Source organism: Streptopelia decaocto (assembly GCF_964273445.1).
Source record: "Streptopelia decaocto genome assembly, chromosome: 1".
In the NCBI taxonomy this organism is placed as follows: Eukaryota; Metazoa; Chordata; class Aves; order Columbiformes; family Columbidae; genus Streptopelia; species Streptopelia decaocto.
Window position 1 is genome coordinate 86,586,440 of NC_138663.1, and position 19,051 is coordinate 86,605,490.

At 42.3% G+C, this 19,051-nt stretch overlaps 1 pseudogene across 1 annotated transcript; it reads left to right on the forward strand.

The window, feature by feature from the left end:
* The first annotated feature begins 14,970 nt into the window (after positions 1 to 14,970).
* LOC309453041 (small ribosomal subunit protein eS1-like) lies at positions 14,971 to 15,802 on the forward strand (annotated as a pseudogene). The gene has a single exon. The product of its transcript is annotated as a small ribosomal subunit protein eS1-like (transcript).
* Positions 15,803 to 19,051: the final 3,249 nt, after the last annotated feature.

Consider the following 19,051-nt stretch of genomic DNA (forward strand, 5'->3'; position numbering starts at 1 on the left):
ATAGACAAACCCCTATATTAGCTCCAGTGTCTTCTGTGCAAATCTGGTGGAAACAGTCCCTGTGCTTAACAGGAAAAGGCCACACTGAATGTAAAAGCACAGCATTGTCACATCAAGATTCACTGGTAAGTTCAGATTCAAACCTGAATTCCTATTTTGGTTCCAGTTTGGGTGCAGGTAAGCCCTCTAGTGCCTGGACGTAACAGCTTAAATGTCACTACAATTAACCTTTTTCATTCCTCATCACAGATCTCCATAACTTGTTTATGGTGTATCACTACATTGCCACATATGGACAGACATAGGAGACACGATGCCTGATCTTCCTCCTTATGTTTCTCAGTAATGAACCAAATTCAACAAAGCCTTGGGCCCCTCTAGGATATATTAAATTCAAGGAACCCAGGAAAGCCCAGAAACATTTTGCATCATATATGAACCTCTGCACAACAGGGAAGAAGTGGGAGGAAATAGTTTTCCAGCCACTCTCCTTTCCTGCCTCCTCACCTTCATGTCTTTTCCACATGGTTTTGGCTCTGTTGCTACCCTGAAAAGGGATTCACAAATAATGAGGGCTGTCAAGGATCAGTCTGAGTCTCTTGGTTTCAAGCAGCAGCACTTAAATATCTTTTTCCCTTCTTGTCCCCTTAACAAGGTATCTGCATTTTGCCATGTGTTGAGGACACATCCAAGCTAGCTTCAGGCTGCTTAACACAGATACAAGTCAATCTGGCTGTGGCAACATATGCTTAATATCAGGTGCAAAATCCAGGCTAGGGGTTTTATGGCTTACTCATTGCCTCTACAGCTGCCTTGTCTAAAAGCAGCCAAGCAAATTAGCTGAAAGTTGGACAGTCTGGATATGCTGTGTTTAGACTAGTTACAAGAGAGTAGATAGATGGACCCAGAGATGAACAGCTCAGCTACTGCCTCAAGCTGGAGGGGCTGCTCTGGTGCTCAAAACGATGCACCTCCCTGGAGACACTTCTCCCCAGGCAGCCCCCAGAGAGAGATGGACCAAGAACTTGGATGGCCCCCATGGTCCCTCCATAAACCTCTCTTCCTTTCTCCTCTACAGCAAATTATGGGAGAGGAAAAATGCAAAGCTTTTGTGCTACATGGAGGAGTAAAGTAGTTGCATGAAGAGGCTGGAGGATGGAAATGAGCAGACTGAATGTTCACTGCTGGACCTGAAACAAGGCAACAGAGCAGCTGGAGGGCAGGACAAAGAAGCAGAGACCAGGCAAGAAGGAAAGGATCACTAGGAGTTTGGGCACGCACAGCCCACAAGGAGGTGAGAAGACTAATGTGGAGAAGAATCAGTTTCTAGGTGCAGACCAGAGAGGGAATGAAGATGAAGCAGGGAAAGAATTAAGCTGATGATGGCAAAATGCTGGCACCAGCAGAGACTTGGTCTCACACTGGTGGTGATTAATTACAGTGGTGTTTTTTAATCACGGGCTTATTCCTTTTGTAAAACAACAATGCATAGTTTCATCATATGCCGGCTCTGAGAATAAATGTAAAAAATGTTCCTCATCCCCATTACTGCAAACATGGCTTTAGCACTCTATGCAACACCTACTCTGTTTTTTATGGACGCTGAACCTCAAAAGCAGGCTTGATACGTAGTGGGACATTATTTAAAGGCTGAGAGAGTAAAACTGCTAGTGATGTATACAAAAATGTTTACAATATTTATTATGTGATCTAGCATGTTGCAAAAACAAACCCAAGCTCTGTGCATTAGCAATCACTGACATATTTACACTGGGGCTCTGGAGCTTAAGCGCAAAAATGTATAACAAAGCAGTAGGCTGAGGCTTTCAGGCATGAGGGAACAATCAAGTATCATGTGATGAAACTAAATTGGAAGCCATTACATCTTCCAGATTCTGCAAGTAGACTTTTTAGAATATTTTACTGTTAAATGCTATTTTGAAAAGCATTGTAAAAACTTGCTTTCAAATGAAAGTGGATAAAAAAAGGATCCTTCCTTTTTGAAATGACAAACATTCCTAGGTGCTGCATTTCACTACAGACGTTTCCAGTGACAGCAAGTAAGACTGTATTGGCAAGCTCTCAAGTGGACGGCTGCATTGCACATCAAAAACTGCTATCTGATGGCAATTTCACGTGAGGAACAAGCAGCTGCTATGCCAAGCCATTATCTTAAGCCTACGATAACAAAACTGAAATGACTGAATATAAAATGCATACTAACAGGGATAAAGTTAAAGAATTAAGTTGGATGATGAACTTACGATTCAACTAGCAGATGATTTAGATAAATGTGACTTTTTTCCATTCATTTAGATGAGCTCATTGATGTAAGGTCTGTAATATAGCTACACACATGCAAAGAGTAAAGGAGAGTACTATAGCTATATCTATATATCTACCAGATGCTGAAACAAAAAATACAGTGTTGAAGTTGTCTAACTTCAAGGGCCAGCTGAAGGTTAAGATGTGTGCGCAGAGCAGGAGTGTAGTTAATATCTGAATTGATACTGATTTATCAAAAGTTTTAAGCATCACTACAGATGTTTATCAGATATGATTGCTGCAAAAGTCAAATCTGAAAAATCAGTTCAATACCAACTTGTGGAATCACATGTTACCATGTATAAAGCAGCATTCTGAATGAAGAAGAATTGGAAAAAAAAAAAAAAGAAGAAAAAGAAAAAATGAGACATGATTGTGAGAACTTCAGCAATGTTGAGTTGCTTAACATGGATTGTCTCCTCATCTAGCATGAATGGGATGGATAGCATCTTCACTTAGAAGCATCAAGGTGAAGATGCTCCCAGAAAAGGATAGCATGCAACAAGTAAGATCATTGAGTTGTAACAGTAAGCAATGCTTTTGTTAAGTGTTTGGTGGAAACGAAACCATTTCTGATCTCCACAGTTGTTCAGTGACCATTTTTTCACTGCAAGCATCAAAATGGCTGAGGAGGGAGATTAGGGATGCTATTCCAAGAAGGAGAAAAAACAAGCATCATCAAGCTCTGTCCTCATATTTTTTCATCCATAGCCTCTTTTTGCTTCTTCTCAGGCCTTCTGTCCTTTGCTAGTGCAGCTGTCTAAATTGTCTGGGGAAAGGAAAAAGCTCCTGTCGTTCTTCTTTTTCTATACCACAAAACTATCTCATCTTGAATCGCAACCACAGCAGTGTTCTTTTTTTCTGACTTAGTCTCCCATAAACCTCTTCCTACTAAAAACAATATCACTAAACATAAGTTTCAGGTCCATGGTTTTGGCCCCTAACCAGTGACATGCTGCCCAAGTTTTATGAAGAGGCCCTCCCACTCCTGACAAATGTTCTCCATTTCAGCCAGGGATACGTGACGTATTGTCTAATCCCAAATCATGAGCCTCACCCCATCAAGCAACTCATTTTTAGTCCCTCATGATTCTCACAAACACTGTAAATCTCCCATCCCCAGCATCTATTTCTCATCTGTAACAGAAGTCAGCACCAGTGCTCTTCTAACATGCCTGTACTGACATTAACATAGCCAGTGGAACTGCTTAAAGGTCTGTTTGCTCAGTTTACAAAATAAAATACAAAAAACAAACCAAAACTCAAAAAAACCCCAAAACAAAACAACCACCCTCCCCCCCCCAAAAAAAAAAACACACACAAAAACAAACACCGCAAAACCCTCAAACAAACAAACAAAAACCTCAAATACAAGAAGCCTGTTACAAGCCTCATTTTGCTATAAAGCTGTGGCCACCAGAGACAGGAGGCCCCACTCGTTCTTCAGTAGGTTCCCACATTTCCCCAATGTCTGCTAGTCCCTAAAATGCAAGATGTCTTCTTCAGTGCACTCAGACTTTCCTTCCCTGACATTGTAATTTTTTCAGCTAATCTTAAAATAACTGGCCTTAGCATGTCTTCCTAGATTCATCAGAGTTTATTACCCCATAGGAAGGTCTGTCAGATCAAGACTCAAAGAATTATAATCTGCCTTCTCCCTGGTGCAAAAGCTTTCCTTGAAACACAAAGCCAAAAAAAGTCAGTGAAATTTACCTCTCAAATGAACTTTCTTCAGCGGATGGCCTGTGGTCTCAGCAAGTAGGTAGAGAAAACCCAAGAGCAATATCAATAGGCCCTTCAGCAATTTTACAAGGACATTGTCTCAAACAGCACGTCTCCATCCGCTGTAAACCTTTCCTTTCTCTCCCTTATCTTTTCCTGTATTCACTGTGTATTGACAAGAGAGGGGACAGGTATTTTCCCCTGCAATAATGCAAATCAAGGTCATGCAAAGTAGCAAGATGGTCAGAAAGCACTAAGAGTGGGACTGCCACACAAAGGAGGACAAGTGGGGAGCCATAGGCGATCCCAGCCTAGGCAAGGACCTGGAGAGGATCTGCAGAGGGAGGGAGGCATTGACAGGCTGATAACCATTTCTGTTGACAGCCTCAACCAAGGCAAAGTGATGAATCATGTTCAGTGTCCATTTGGGGAACCCAGTGGGGAACAGCTGGAGAAGGGGGCCAGAGACAGGACTGGACATGTGACTACAACATAGGTCTGTAGGTTCCTGAGCTGAAGTAGAGCTGAGGGCCCATGGGCAGTGTGGGTGGGTGGAGTGACCTTGCTGTTTAGGGCCATTAAGGCCTGTTAGCGCATTAATGGCCCGTACAGATATATCTTGGTAACTTAGGATAAAGTGAATAACTTTTAAAATGAAGTCTCTGGAGGAACTCCCCAACGGTGAGCTCTAGCCCACAGGTTACAGTTTTTGTACCTCCCACACAGAGCATCAATGACTTATTGGAGGCCCAGCACACCACCACAGTAATAATAACAATGATGATGTATAGTCTCTTGTGTGGTGGACTGAAAGAGGCAGTCACAGCTTGGGACTCCTCAGCAGAGAGCGAGGAAGCCAAGGATACTGCTAGTGGAGTGAGAGGGATGATTGTGTGCAATGCTGGAACACCACAAAGATGGACAAAGAAAACTTTTCAGTAGAATTTTTGTGGCTTTTTGTTGTTGTTGTTTTGTATGGTTTTTGTTTGTTTGCTTTGTTCTGTTGTTTTTTAAGATTCTTACTGTATCTCCAAGCTGAAATATTCCTTTCACTGCAAGCAGATCTGTCACTTTACTTCAATTTTCTAAGGCTTTAATGCACCTGATGCTTTGCAGGTATGTTAACTAGTGGTCTTCTGCATCTCAAGTTTGGTGTTCTACACAGCTCTAGCACAGCATCTAAACTTTGACATATAACCACTGTAAAACACATGGACTTCAAAGAACCAGCCCCTTCTCCCACCAAATAAGGAATTGTCTACATTAAGAGGAATGTTATTCCTTTCATTTTCTCTCTCACTGACTTCTCTAAGAAATTTCCCTGACCCTTTCACTAGCTTTCTTCTTCTCTGCAATGTTGAAAAGCAAGAGATTCTTATGTCTCTGCTCTTCTAACCCTGACTTACGCCCACTCCTGCCATGGATGAACCTTTCTGTGGACTCACACATCCCTTAGTCTGCATTACTAATCATGTGGGGACCCTTTTTACCCTTAGTCTGAAAGAAGACACAAGTCTTTCATCTGAACATCACACCAAAGGAGCTGCAGGCAAACTCCTGCCCCACACAGGGCAGGCAGGTAACACTGCATGTTTACATCACTTTTTTGAACAGAAATACTAAAAAACATTTATTTCCTTAGTACCTCTCCCTCTTTGTTTGTTCTGACACATACCTTTGGTATATATTTTTTGTTTGTTTCATAAAGTCTTCATCAGTGCAACTTTTTCTCTTTTTAACACCTGATGAAATTTTCCCCAAGGAAGCCAGTGTTCTTAAGAGGCACTTATTGTACATTTTGTCCTCTCTTTAAGGAACTCATTGACATGGGTTGCATTTTTACCTTTTTTTTTTCTTTTCTGTTTCATTTCTCTACTGTCTAAATGCAACTTGCATATTAGTCTTGTAACATTGCTTTGCTTCTCCAAGGCTGAATCTATATTTTAACCTAAATTATTATTTCCCTTTCTTTAGCTGCCTTGATTATGGTACATGTGTTCCTCATGAAAAAACAAGTTGTCAGTGCTTTGTTAAAGTTGGTTCTGGTTGGTTCTGGTTGGTCAGGAAGGGGAAAAATAAAGGCAAAGAACCAGATCTGTAGTGGAAGAAGAAATGATGTTTGGAGAAGCATTTCTTCCCGTCCTCACTGTTGAATATGCAACCACTTTCCTGTGACATCCTGCCAATACTCATCCTGTCCAAAGTTGTCACTTTGAAAACGTAGTAAGACTGGCGGAGGAAGACAGAGAGTTGGAGGTGTTTTGGAGGGAGCCAGCCTCTTCCATTAGTTTCTGCCACCAGCCATGCAAGACAGAAGACTCTGGGGAGTAGGACATGGGGGGGTGCATCTGCAGGAAATGAAATTCAAGCAGGGGAAGATGCTTCCAGAGGCAACAAGGTGCAGGCCTGCAAGCTGAAAACAGAAAAGGGGTGTCAGATTATTTTGATTCCTAAATGTCCTTCTCTCACCCATGTATTCTTCCCATCTGAGCTCCACTCACATTAGGATGGGCCAGTGTAATCTGTCTTCCATATGTTGTAAAGGGAAACTGTCTCTTCAATGGCAAAACCATATCAATTGTTCCCTGCCAGACTCCTCCCCGTGGCTCGTGATGAATGGCCCCAGCATGCAGCCTGCTCCAGGAGATATGCACTTTGCTCACTGGAGATTGCAGCCTTTCTCCAAACCTTTCAGCAAGGTTTAACAAGTTCATATTTCTTAATCAGACACTGTTCACGGAACTCTGTCGGAAGAGGATAAATCAGGCTGGAGAGTTACAAAGAGGCATTATCTTGTCACTTGGGCTAAGTTTCTGGTAGGTACTTGAGAACCTAACTCTCACTCCCAGTGCAATCAATAGCAGAGAGGTAGTAAGCTCTTTGGGTCTCTGGGCCTTAGTGGCCAAAGTAGATTTTTCTGCATATTAGAATTTTGCTGTTGAATTTTTATACTGTCTGTTATTCTGCCTTAGGGGGCAGGAAACTATTTTTAATCATCAATATTTCTTGTGAAATCACTACATGTCTTTATCAATATATTTTTAATTGAGTACATTATTCAGTTTCCTGCTTTAAAATATGATTTTAAAGAGAAGTGATTTGAGTTACCACAGTTTGGCTCCTACAAAAAAAGTCCAACAAAATCTGAAATCCTATACTGAAATGTGAACTCTTGCAAAAAAAAGATTTTTCATATGAAAATGCATATCTTTTTACTGTTGCCTTGTGGACCTGTAAGCACCAGTTACCACAATAGAAGGAAAATTGTAAGTATCTCAGGTCAAAGCTCCTGAGCAGCTGCAGCATCCTTGGCAGAGTGGAATCCATGCTCATTGTCTGGGTGTCTATAGCACAATCTCACCCTAATCCACAGTGAAGACAACGTTTGTGTGAGTAACACTGAACACAAGGGGCACAGTATGGCACGGAGGGGGACTGAAGTGTCAAGTGCTGCTCTTCATAGGAGCATCATTACCTTGCCTCTCATTTCTCACCATCCTTGCACTTCTCTCCCTGACTTACTTTCTGTTGTTTTTTCCCCCTACCTCACCAAAACCTTTGTTTCTTCTATTAGTCCTTTTTTTTTTTTTTTTTTTTTTTTAGCGCTCCGTCATACTCACTCACCACATCTGAGAGTTTTGCATTTTCTGCTGTCTGCTTGTGTCCTAAGAAAAGTGCTGCCCCCTCCCACCAGAGCCCTTCTGGGACCACAACATTCAATCAAACCAGGTGAAGCAGTTGCATCAGCAAGGACTCCCAGAAAATCATTGTCCCTGGCTTCCTCCTCCCACAAAAGTACATTCAGTACAGCAGGTACTAGTGCATCCCTCACCAGCAGGTCTGAGCAGTAAACCCCTGTGTGTCACTCACAAAAGAACATAAATAAGACAGGAACTGTAACCTGACAGCAACACAAGCAGGAACAGAAGCAAGGCTTGCTCACCTCTCTCAGGTTCTGTGGTTAATGGTGGCAGGAACAAGGATGTGCTATCATCATCTGTGTGAGACTGCCAGAAAGCAAAGTTTTATAGGATGTCTTCTCTTCTGACAGCTTCAAGCCACATGAGTAGCAGGGTCTGTCGGGCTGCAGTAGCTCTAGTACAAAGCCAACCTCCACCCCCTCTGAAACATGTTCAGTGTTGTTATAGTGACCTCAGCATAAGCTTTTTTGATCTATTGTTTGCTACCCCTGTGCCACACTACTTGTTAGTGTAGATATAAAAGATTTATAGAGGAAATACTGCACCGGTGTGCATGGAACATGAATGACAGTGTGCTTGTCATGGGCATCAAAAGACAGGGCAGAGTAAGAGTGAAACACTGCTGATTGCAGAGCAAGTGAAGGCACTGAGATGCTCTGTGAGACCAAGAAAGACTACAGGTAACACAAAGGAGTGGAAGGCACTGGACAGAGAGCTGGCTGCATCAAGGCCATCTCAGATGTAGAGCAACTGTGGTGTGATACAGCTCTACCTTGCCCTGAACCTTCTTTATCCACAGGAATACAACCCAGAATGGCAAAAATCTCTTAATGATGTTTGAATCTTTTATTTTTTTTTTTTTTTTCACTAAGTAAAATACAACAGATAAGGCAATGTACCAGAGTGCAAGCTTGTAACATCCCTAATTCATAGGGCACTTCCAATGCTGGAATTACCAAATAGATGCATTGGATTCGGTAATAAATCTAATGTGAAGCACTGAATAGTTATCCACTAGCTGCAAGGACATCAAGAATCCATGGTAATGGCTTAACAGTCCAATTACCTCCTTTCCCTCTGGAAGCAGGGTAGGCATAAAGCAGAAAAATCTGGGAGTGGGTGGTGCTGTGTGCACAGCTCCCATCACTGTGACACAAAGATGTAGCTGCCAGCAGGAGCATCTGAAGGTCTCTGTTCTCAGCATTTATGTGGCCAGGTGCAAATTTTCTAAAGGAAGGCAACAGGGGGCAAAAGGATCAGGGCTGTTGTTGCTGCAGGCCATTAACACCTCCCAGATCTGTGCACATACTCCAGTTCTGGTAACACTGCTCTGGCCAGGCTGAACAGTCCTCCCTCTCCTCCCAGCTCCAGTCTCTCCCATGGTCCATGCACATGGTATGTTACATGTACAATAAATTTGACATGCCTGTCTACCCTCTCCTTAGGGAACAAGGGGCACTAACCACACCCATAAGATTATTAGTTTTAAACTGAGTGAGTGAAAGGGGAAAGGTCAGGGTCAGTTGGTTTTCTTATTTTTAAGCATGAATGTTGAACTTGTGGGATCACTGTATGACTGAGGTCAACAGTTTGTTGCTGTTCAGAAAGGAATGAAGGATTTATATGGATAATGAGAGCGTATACAGTTTTATTAGACAGACGCGGAAAAAATGTTTTGAGACAAGATCTAAGCCCTTCTCATGTTTCAGGGCATAAGCCAAACATTAAGTGATAGAGGCTGGAAAGAAAAATGCTGTATTCAGTAATCGTCTACTTCATCATTCCTTTCTGCCTCCTCTGATAGAGCAGGTGCCGAAAAGAGATGGTGGACTTCAGATTGCCGGTCCTTCCAAGGTCATGCCAGGGATGTTCCTAAAGCAGGACAAAAGCAAGGGACTAGTGCTTTCCAACACAGCAGTCCTTGTGCATCTACCCACCCAAACAGGGGCAAACAGTATTCATCCCTACCCAGGCACAAACACAGGTCTCTTGAAAATAGGCACAGCATTTCCCCATTTTTTACAGCAGGAAGTTTTTCAGTTTGTGGCACGTTAATTACTATTTACGGGGTTGCTATAAAAATTAGTTACTTTTTTATAACAAAAGGCCCACAGCCAATGTTTTATAGACAACACACAAAGAGGTTTGGAATTGATGATTTACAGATCAGGAAATAACACTTAATCAGCTTCCCTACCTTCCCAAGCAGGGCTGTGCAGTTTTACGCCACCTTGCCGTTTTCAACTCATTATTTATTGATGTTCATTGCTTGACATTTCACGACAGGATATGCTTGTTCTGAGAGGTGCACTCTGGGATTTATCGCAACGTGGCAGAGACGTGTGGGTTATATTATTTTGCCCACAAGTCAGCTGTATCATATGTCCCAGCACACAGAGTGGTCTCTAGTGTTTATGTCACACAACATAAAACCTGCTTTCACGGAGGGCGACTGCTTTCCCTGCACCACACACGGAGGGAGCCCAAGAATGTGAAGCGAATACCTCATTTACACCATCCCCACGGTGTGAAACACACATGGCCGTCCTGCCAAAACACCACTTGTGCTTACCACCACTTACTTCTGTACATCTTTCATCAGGCTATCTTAAAGCTCTTTACCTCTGTGAATCAATTAACTGCACACTGTCACCGTGATGTGGAAAGACAGGGGATAACTGTAAGTAATTTATAGATAAGTAAATGGAGGCATTTCTTACTATCATATTCCATCTCAAACACTACAAATCATAGTCAGTTGATTAATGTCTGCAAACCGCTTGGAGTGGCTCACGCTTAGTGCATCACTGCTGAAACACTGCTCATGTGTTTTGGGCCATTATGGAGTAGAGAATAGTCTAATGTGCTGCCACCAGCAGCAAGAGCAGGTGAGGACCTGCTCAGCATCGCACCCAGTGGCTCTGCAGAGCTGACAATAATGCCATGCAGGAGCACACACTGTTCCGCCCTAACTACTCTGCATCTATCCCTTGCTGGATAAGTTATGTAAGAAGAATTTAAAAACTACAGTCTCCAACCTTGCAGACTGCCAGGTACACCAAGCAGAGTTACAGCATGACCAACCACACCTATTGCTCAGGACTCCCGACGCAGGCAGTTTTACTTTGGGAGCTTCCAACCCACAGCTGTCAGCAACTTTTTGGAAATAATAATTAAAGAAGGAAGTCTATAGCCAAAGTTAATCCAATATAAAAATTTTTAAAAATACTTCTACTAGTTCTACATTCTCATGCAGGCTCATATTATGTTTTGCAGTCACATGCTGTCCTCTGAGAAGGGTGTGATTATTCTTGAACTAGGCACAGCTTTACATTCATCTCTGTCATACATGCTGACAAACCAAAGTATGGGATAACTGCTCATTCCTTTACCTGGAATTAATTTTTAACCTAATGCTACTTTATGGCCAGCCAAAAGATAAAGAGTTCAGGGATAGCTTATTGATGTATTTTATTAACTGCGTTTTTGAAGAGAGAGTTGTTTTTCAGATTTGACTTGAGTAGAATTTTCTTTTTACTGACTAGTTAAGATGATTATTTTGTATTTGTGCTTTTATTTCTATTTTTATTTAAAAGTATTTATAAAACTACTTCTTATTTGTCCACAAGTATTGTTCTAAGACAAATGAATCAAAGCACATTTTAATGAAACAGTATGAAATGTATTTCAGCAGTTTATATGTTACAGCTCTTTGAATTGGAAAAAAAAGGATCTGCAAACATGCCAGCAAACCCTCCTCCTATGACCCACTCCCATAGCCTGTCCAACCTTTCTGGTCAGTTTCCAGTATCTAGTAGCAAGCCAACTTTTCCTTTCTTTAAATGCTTAACCATCCAGATGCTCAGGCATTTGTTAAAGCTTTTGTTTCAAAGCACTTAGCACCTATTTAAACTTCACATGCCTGCACAAATTACTCGCAGTTCATGCCATCATGAAAAGGAGACAATGCAGACATGGAAAATAAAATTTACAGTAATCTACTATTGGTAACTTTCCGGGAAAAATATATCCATGAATGTACCTGAGCATGAAACAGATAAGAGAAAACCTTTAGGAACTCTGTCATGACGAGAAAACTTATGGCCCACTCAGTTCAGATTTTTGACAGCTTCACAGTGAATGACAGTCTGATTTTCAATAAATGTTATCTGTTTCATTAGGAAAGATTTTCAGTGACATGCAAGTGGGAGCACAACTCCAAAAACCTGGTAAGCTTGCATAACTGGACAGAAAATGAAAGCTAATGAGCATGTTAAATCAGCAACTAATATATCTACAGGAAGCATTTAGTGCACAAAAGGTGGTCTGCAAGACTTTATGAAGAATGATAAATCATTGTGTTACACAGGGGACCATGCAGTTTCTGGTGCTTCCACTTCAAATGACTGCTGGAAAATCTAAAAGAATCTACATGGTGTCTGTACTGATATAATGAGTATGTATGAACTCACTAATGTTACAAAACTCGAGAAAGTAATAGCAACAGAAATTCCCAGGTAAGATATTCCAATAACTCGGAATATGTCTATACCAATATGTCTTACTCTAAAAGCCATAACCAATGTGGTTTATCTAATATAAAGAGCTGACTTGATTCACCACCTTGGAGAGCTAAGGAGCATCTGGAAATCTAATTGCACCTTGTGCTTATCACAAGACCTTCAAGTTCAATTCTATGTGTTGCTCATTAACAGACATGTCTGAAAACAGGAAGACACAGACTCCCAACATTGTTCCTGGTAATTTGTAATTACTATCTTTACTATCATAGAATCACAGAATAGTTTGGGTTGGAAGGGACCTTCAAAGCTCATCTAGTCTACCCCCCCTTGCAATGAGCAGGGACATCTTCAACTAGATCAGGTTGCTCAGAGCCCTGTCCAGCCTGGCCTGGAATGTCTCCAGGGATGGGGCATCTACCCCCTCTCTGGGTGAACTGTTCCCAGTGTTTCACCACCTTTATCATAAAGATTTTCTTCCTTACATCTAGTTTAAATCTCCCCTTTTTCAGTTCAAAAACATTATCTCTTGTCTTGTTGCAACAGGCCCTACAAAACTGCCTGTCCTCATCTTTCTTGTAAGCCACTTTTAAGTATTGAAAAGCCACAATAAAGTATCCCTGGAGCCTTCTCACCTTCAGGCTGAACAACCCCAACTCAGCCTTTCTTGATGGGAGATGTGTTCCATCCTTCTGATTGGTTTTGTGGTCCTCCTCCAGACCATTTCTAACAGGTCCATGTCTTGTGCTGAAGACTTCAGAGCCGGACACAGTACTCCAGGTGGTGTCGTTCTAGAGTGGAGTAGAGGGGAAGAATCATGTCCTCTGACCTGCTGGCCAGGCTTCTTGTGATGTAGCCTGGTATACAACTGATCTTCTGGTCTATGAGCACACATCGCTGGCTCACATCTAATCTTTCATCCACCAGTACCCCCAAGTACTTCTCCTCAGGGCTGCTCTCAAAACCCTTCATCCTACAGCCTGCATCGATACCAGGGTTGCCCTGACCCAAGTGCAGGCATCTGGCTTTAGCTTACTGTCACTAGTACTAATTATATCTTCCTACGGTGAACCAAAACCCCTAGATTGTTTAGTATTTCTTTTCCATGAAAGTATTTTCATAGTATAATACTCACCTCTGAATATTCTATTCAAGCCAAAAAAAGCATGCGAGTCCCAAAGTTTCTCCACATTTTCTATAACTGAAATTTCTATAGCTCCCAAACAATTGCTATGGCTCTGCTCTCTTGTAAATTTTGAAAACATTTAAAAATAGAGGACCTGGAATTGAATTAATCATCCCCATCCTGTTTTCCCCGGTGCTCCATACAGAGGTCAAGCCTCCTCTCTTCCATGCACTTTCACACCTACCTAATGACTGCATTAGTTCTTTCTGCCATCTGCACTAGGTGCAGAAACTGAGAGATCATGCTGAGTGCTTGTTTGCTAAAACTTTTAAAGCTATTCAGTGTGCCAGGATACAATCCCACTTCCAAATGTACAGCTTATTCTTCTACGTATGGCACAGAATTTGGCTGTATGTTAATTTTAGAAGAAGGATCCCTGTTTACCATGTAACCTAGACTTCCCAGTGATTAATTTTTATTCTCATTGTTTCCAGTCCATACCATTTCTTTCATGATCACTAGTCCTCAGCAAGCTTCTGTCACAGACCTAGAATAATTTCTATGTCTTGAACATGGAGCTTCATATTTGAACTGTGTCTGGCTGGGATGGAGTTAACTTTCTTCATGGCAGCTTGTATGGTGCTTCATTTTGGATTGTGTCTAAAGTAGTGTTGATAAGAAATTAATATTGTGGCTGTTGCTGAGCAGTGATTGCACAGTCAAGGCTTTCTCCGTATGTCACTCTGCACACACACATACACACAGCTCCCAGTGAGTAGGCATGGGATGGGCAAGAAGTTGGGAGGCGACACAGACAGGACTGCTGACCCGAGCAGAAGGGATGCTCCATATGCTTAGCAATAAAAACTGGAGTAGTTGAAGAAGTAGGGGGGTGGCTGTTGCGTTCTGAGGAGGATGTTGCTTGGAACCTGGCTGAGCATCTGTCTGCTTGTAGGAAGAAGGGAGTGACTGTCTGTTCTTCCCTTGATTGGTTTTCTCTTTGTTTCTCCTATTAAACTGTTTTGCTGGAGAAGAAAATAAAGAAGAAAACTCATGAGAATAACTGTTTTGCTAGAGAAAAAAAGAGAAAACTCATGAGTTCTCTCATTTTTGATCTTCCTGTTCCCACCTCCATCCCACTGGGGTGGAAGGAATCAACAAGAGGCTGTTGGGGTGCTCCTCTGGGGTCAATCCACAACAATATTAGATGAAATACCTTTTGTGATTAAAAAAATATTACACATTTTTACTTAAATGCTATTGATATGCAACTGTTGTCTGTGTGAAACTGTAAGCATATGTACCAAACCAAGGTCACTATAACAACGTACTTATAAATTCTTTTGTGTCACCCTTGTTAATTGACTTGACCATGTAAGAGTTTATTCTGTACACTTGAGAGCCCCCCTGCTAAACCCTACCTCTCTCCCTGACAGGGACAAATTAATCACTCAAGGCCTTCAAACAGTGTATATCTGGGAGAAGATTAATCCAGCAAAGGAAATTAAATCCAGTGATTGCAACTTGAATTTAAGCTGGGGGGAACATCCAATTTTTTTGTTGGTAGGGTGGAACCATGGCAGCTGACAAGAACAAGTGCCTTACGAAGGGTGGCAAGAAAGGTGCCAAGAAAAAAGCAGTTGATCCTTTCTCCAAAAAGGACAGGTATGATGTCAAAGCACCAGAAATGTTTAATATCCGAAACATTGGGAAGACATGTGTCACCAGGAGTCAAAGAACTAAGGTTGCCTCTGATGGACTGAAGGGTTATGTATTTGAAGGGAGTCTGGCTGATCTTCAGAATGATGAATGAATTTAAATTCATAACTGAGGAAGTTCAAGGCAAATATTTTTTGACCAACTTCCGTGGAATGCACCTCACCTGGGATAAAATGTGCTCCATGGTTAAAAAATGGCAGATAATGATCGAAGCCCATGTAGATGTTAAAACTACCAATGGTGACCTACTGCACCTCTTCTTCATGGGTTTTACGAAGAAGTGTAATAACCGAATCCACAAGACCTCATGTTCCCAGCATCAGCAGGTTCTACAGATTCACAAGAAGATGATGGAAATCATGACCCAAGAGGTCTAAACTAGTGACCTTACAAAAGTTTTCAATAAACTGATCTCAGACAGCATTGTTAAAGACATAGAGAAGGTGTCTCAGTCCATTTACCCTCTCTACAATGTTTATGTCCACAAGGTTAAGATGCTGAAGAAGCCTGAGTTTGAACTGGGCAATGTGATGGAACTCCATGGTGAAGGTGGTGGTGCTGTGAAACCTTCTGCAGATGAGGCAGGCATTAAAGTGGAGTGGGCTGATGGATATGAGCCACCAGATGAGCCAGCAGCGTGCCCAGGTGGCCAAAAAGGCCAACAGCATCCTGGGTTGTATCAGAAATAGTGTGACCAGCAGGACCAGGGAAGTGATCATCCCCCTGTATTCAGTGCTTGTGAGTCTGCACCTCTAATCCCATGTTTAGTTTCACTACAAGAAGGACATTGAAGTGCTGGAGAGAGTTCAGAGAAGAGCAACAAAGCTGGTGAAGGATCTAGATAACAAGTTCTTGAGGAGAAGCTGAGGGAACTGGTGCTGTTTAGCCTGGAGAAAAGGAGGCTGAGGGGAGACCTTATCGCTCTCTACAACTACCTGAAAGGAGGTTGTAGTATGGAGGGTATTGATCTCTTCTCCCAAGTAGGAAGTGATAGGACAAGAGGAAATGGCCTCAAGTTGCACCAAGGGAGGTTTAGATTGGATATCAGGAAAAATTTCTTCATGGAAAGAGTTGTCAGGTATTGGAACAGGCTGCCCAGGGGAGTGGTGGAGTCACCATCCCTGGAGATGTTTAAAAGACATGTAGATGAGGTTCTTAGGGACATGGTTTAGACATGGACCTGGCAATGTTAACAGCTGGACTCAATGATCTTAAAGGTCTTTTCCAACCTAACGGTTCTATGGTTCTATGAAAGATGTTTTCCATCTTACCATGAAGGTGTGTCAGGAAGTGATCTTCTATGGGGAGAGTATGAACTCTACGCTGTGAGCTTGTTAACTGGCAAAAGACTGGAAACTACCTAAGAACCTGCCCCTCAGGGTACTGCAGTGAAGACTATTGACCCATCCAAAGTCTTGCCTGCTTCTCATTAAGGATCTCAGAAGAAGCATGCCTCAGTTCCTCCCCACCACTTGCCATGGTGGTGCTTCTCTGAAGAGAACTCTGAAGAGAACTGCTTCTCTGAGAGCTAGGCCTGTTTGCTCCCAGCCAGTGAGTGGGGTCCCTCTTCAGTCACCTTTGCACATGTGCACTTCATTGCACTAAAGCTATGTAACAGTGCTGGCTTGATTTATGAGGGCTGCATTTCTTCCAGAGATCCCTGCTGGTACAGGACTCACTACTTCCCTTTTATGTGTCTGTGTCAGAGGGCAACTGGCAACCAGCTGTTGGAAACTGATTTGAAAATGAAAAAAAATAAAAAAACCTCACAACACACTGCAAAAACCTTTATTATTGTCATAATAACATCTCAAGTCCCAGTACCTGTCTATAGTCTCTGTAAGGATGGCAATGGAGACAGTGGCTGCAGGCTTTGTCACTGGTGTGAAGAAACTAAAATGAAATAATTAAATTTTCCACTTGGTCAAGGCGCTGGAATTAGTGAACCAAAACACATCCCCACCACAAAGCAACAGTGATTCGGACAGAGGATCTGTTTTTCCAATAGGGTTTATACTAAGGAATGATACAATATACATATTTCCCTCTCCTAGGTGGTTGTTAGTAACAGGATATCAAAAACTCAAGACTAATAGTTATAGAAATAGCATCTTTTTGTTGAAAGCCAATCTCGCCTCGTACATCTGATCCAGTTGATCTATTGTGCTGTTGTACATTGTGCAGATGCAGCAGTGGTGGAAAGAGGTGGGTGGTGCTTGGCCTCAGGGATGGCTCCAGAAACACTCTGCCTTCTTCTCTTGCCAGGCAAGCATGAGGCATTCGACACTCCTCAAGTGGATCTGTAGCCCGTTCCATCTTTATGTGCAACCACCCTGGTGCCTCTCCAGGACTGTCACCTGGGGGTGGCTCCCCTGTTCAAAGTCTCAGTTTCCACCTGTGCCAGGATTACCAGGGTGGCTGGCAGCAGGACCTCAGGATGCACAGACAGTGACACCAGCTAATGGTGCATGCATTACAAAAATACATCATATAGAAGCACCTAAACCATCAGTCTGAATGTTCTGGCCTCATATGAACTTTGCAGAAACATGTATCTGAAAATCCACACGTAGTGTTTAAATAACACCTTTCAGTCAGTAGACAAGGTAAAAAGGCTTTGTAATTGCAGTATTTGTCTTCTTGAGTGTGTTAGTCCCTTCCCAAGACCGGCTGAATTTACAGGACAATTGCAATCAAATTTGAGGGAAAGCTGAATGGCTTTGATATGTTTCAGTAATGGAAAGGCAAAAGAAGGAGATGGGAATATTAAGGTCAGATGGAGGGAACAGGGGAAGGTCTAGGAGAAGCCAGGCTCTTGCAACAGCCATCAGACCACAGCCAAGGGAAATAATGCAGGAGCTGAACAAACTCCTCGTATCTTCCTTCCTCATCGAAGGAAGGCACCCAAAGCCAAACAGCAAATCCAGCTCCTCCATGCTGCCCAGCGCCTCGTGCCTCTCAAGCCATACCCATCCCCCTTCCTCACCTCCTTCTGTCTTCACTCATGCCAGGTGACAGCCTGTCTCAGGAAGGTATTTATTTTTGCATTATTAGTTAGCTTTGTTTTACCTCCTAAGTAAACCTTCCAGTATTTATAGCATTGCCTCCACACTTGTAGTATATATTAGCCTTTTATGCTTTCTTTGTCACCTGTTGAAATGAGAACTCAGGGTCTTCGGGCCTCTGCGGCCCTTCCCTTACATTAACTTAAATCACACCAGATGTGGGCCCTTACTGCAGAGGAAGACTAATTGATTTCGCCAGTCACAATATGCCTATTGTTTTTTAACACAAATAAACACTGTGGTGTGTGGGGTTTAGGTGGTTTTTTCGGTTTTGTCTTTTTTTGGGTGTTCGTTTTTTTCTTTTTTTTTTTTTTTTTTCTCTTTGCCACAAAAGCCAAAGGTTATTCAATTAAAAGACTCCAGAAAGTGTGACTAATAATCCACGGGCAGGGTATTTCTACAGTAAAAAGGCACAGGGAGAAAAAAAAAAATAAAAAGTTCTCCATGCTACCCTGAGAACACCGGCCTCACCGGGGCCAGCCATAACTGTGATGGATGGCTGGTGTGTGTAAGACGTTATTATTTGTTATGTGAGTGGGGGGAGATGGCAGGCGCATTGGGTAGTACACCTGCTGGGCTGCGAGAAGCAAGAACAGCTGTGTGCATTGATTTAGACGCTTGCTACTTGGGGCTCCAGGAACGAATCAAGCGACAGCTCATAAAAAAAGAGGGTTTTATGATTTTTTCCCCCTTCTTTCTGCAAACAAACGGCCACATCATATGTTTTCCTAACGCTACCATAACTCAAAATTAAATCCCAGCCCAAGGTGTCAGGCTGGTACCATGTCAGAATTGTAACGGCTTATTTTAAAGGTCGTTATGGATGTACCAGGGAAACACTGGGGGTTTCTGCACAAAGGTACCATTTCGCTT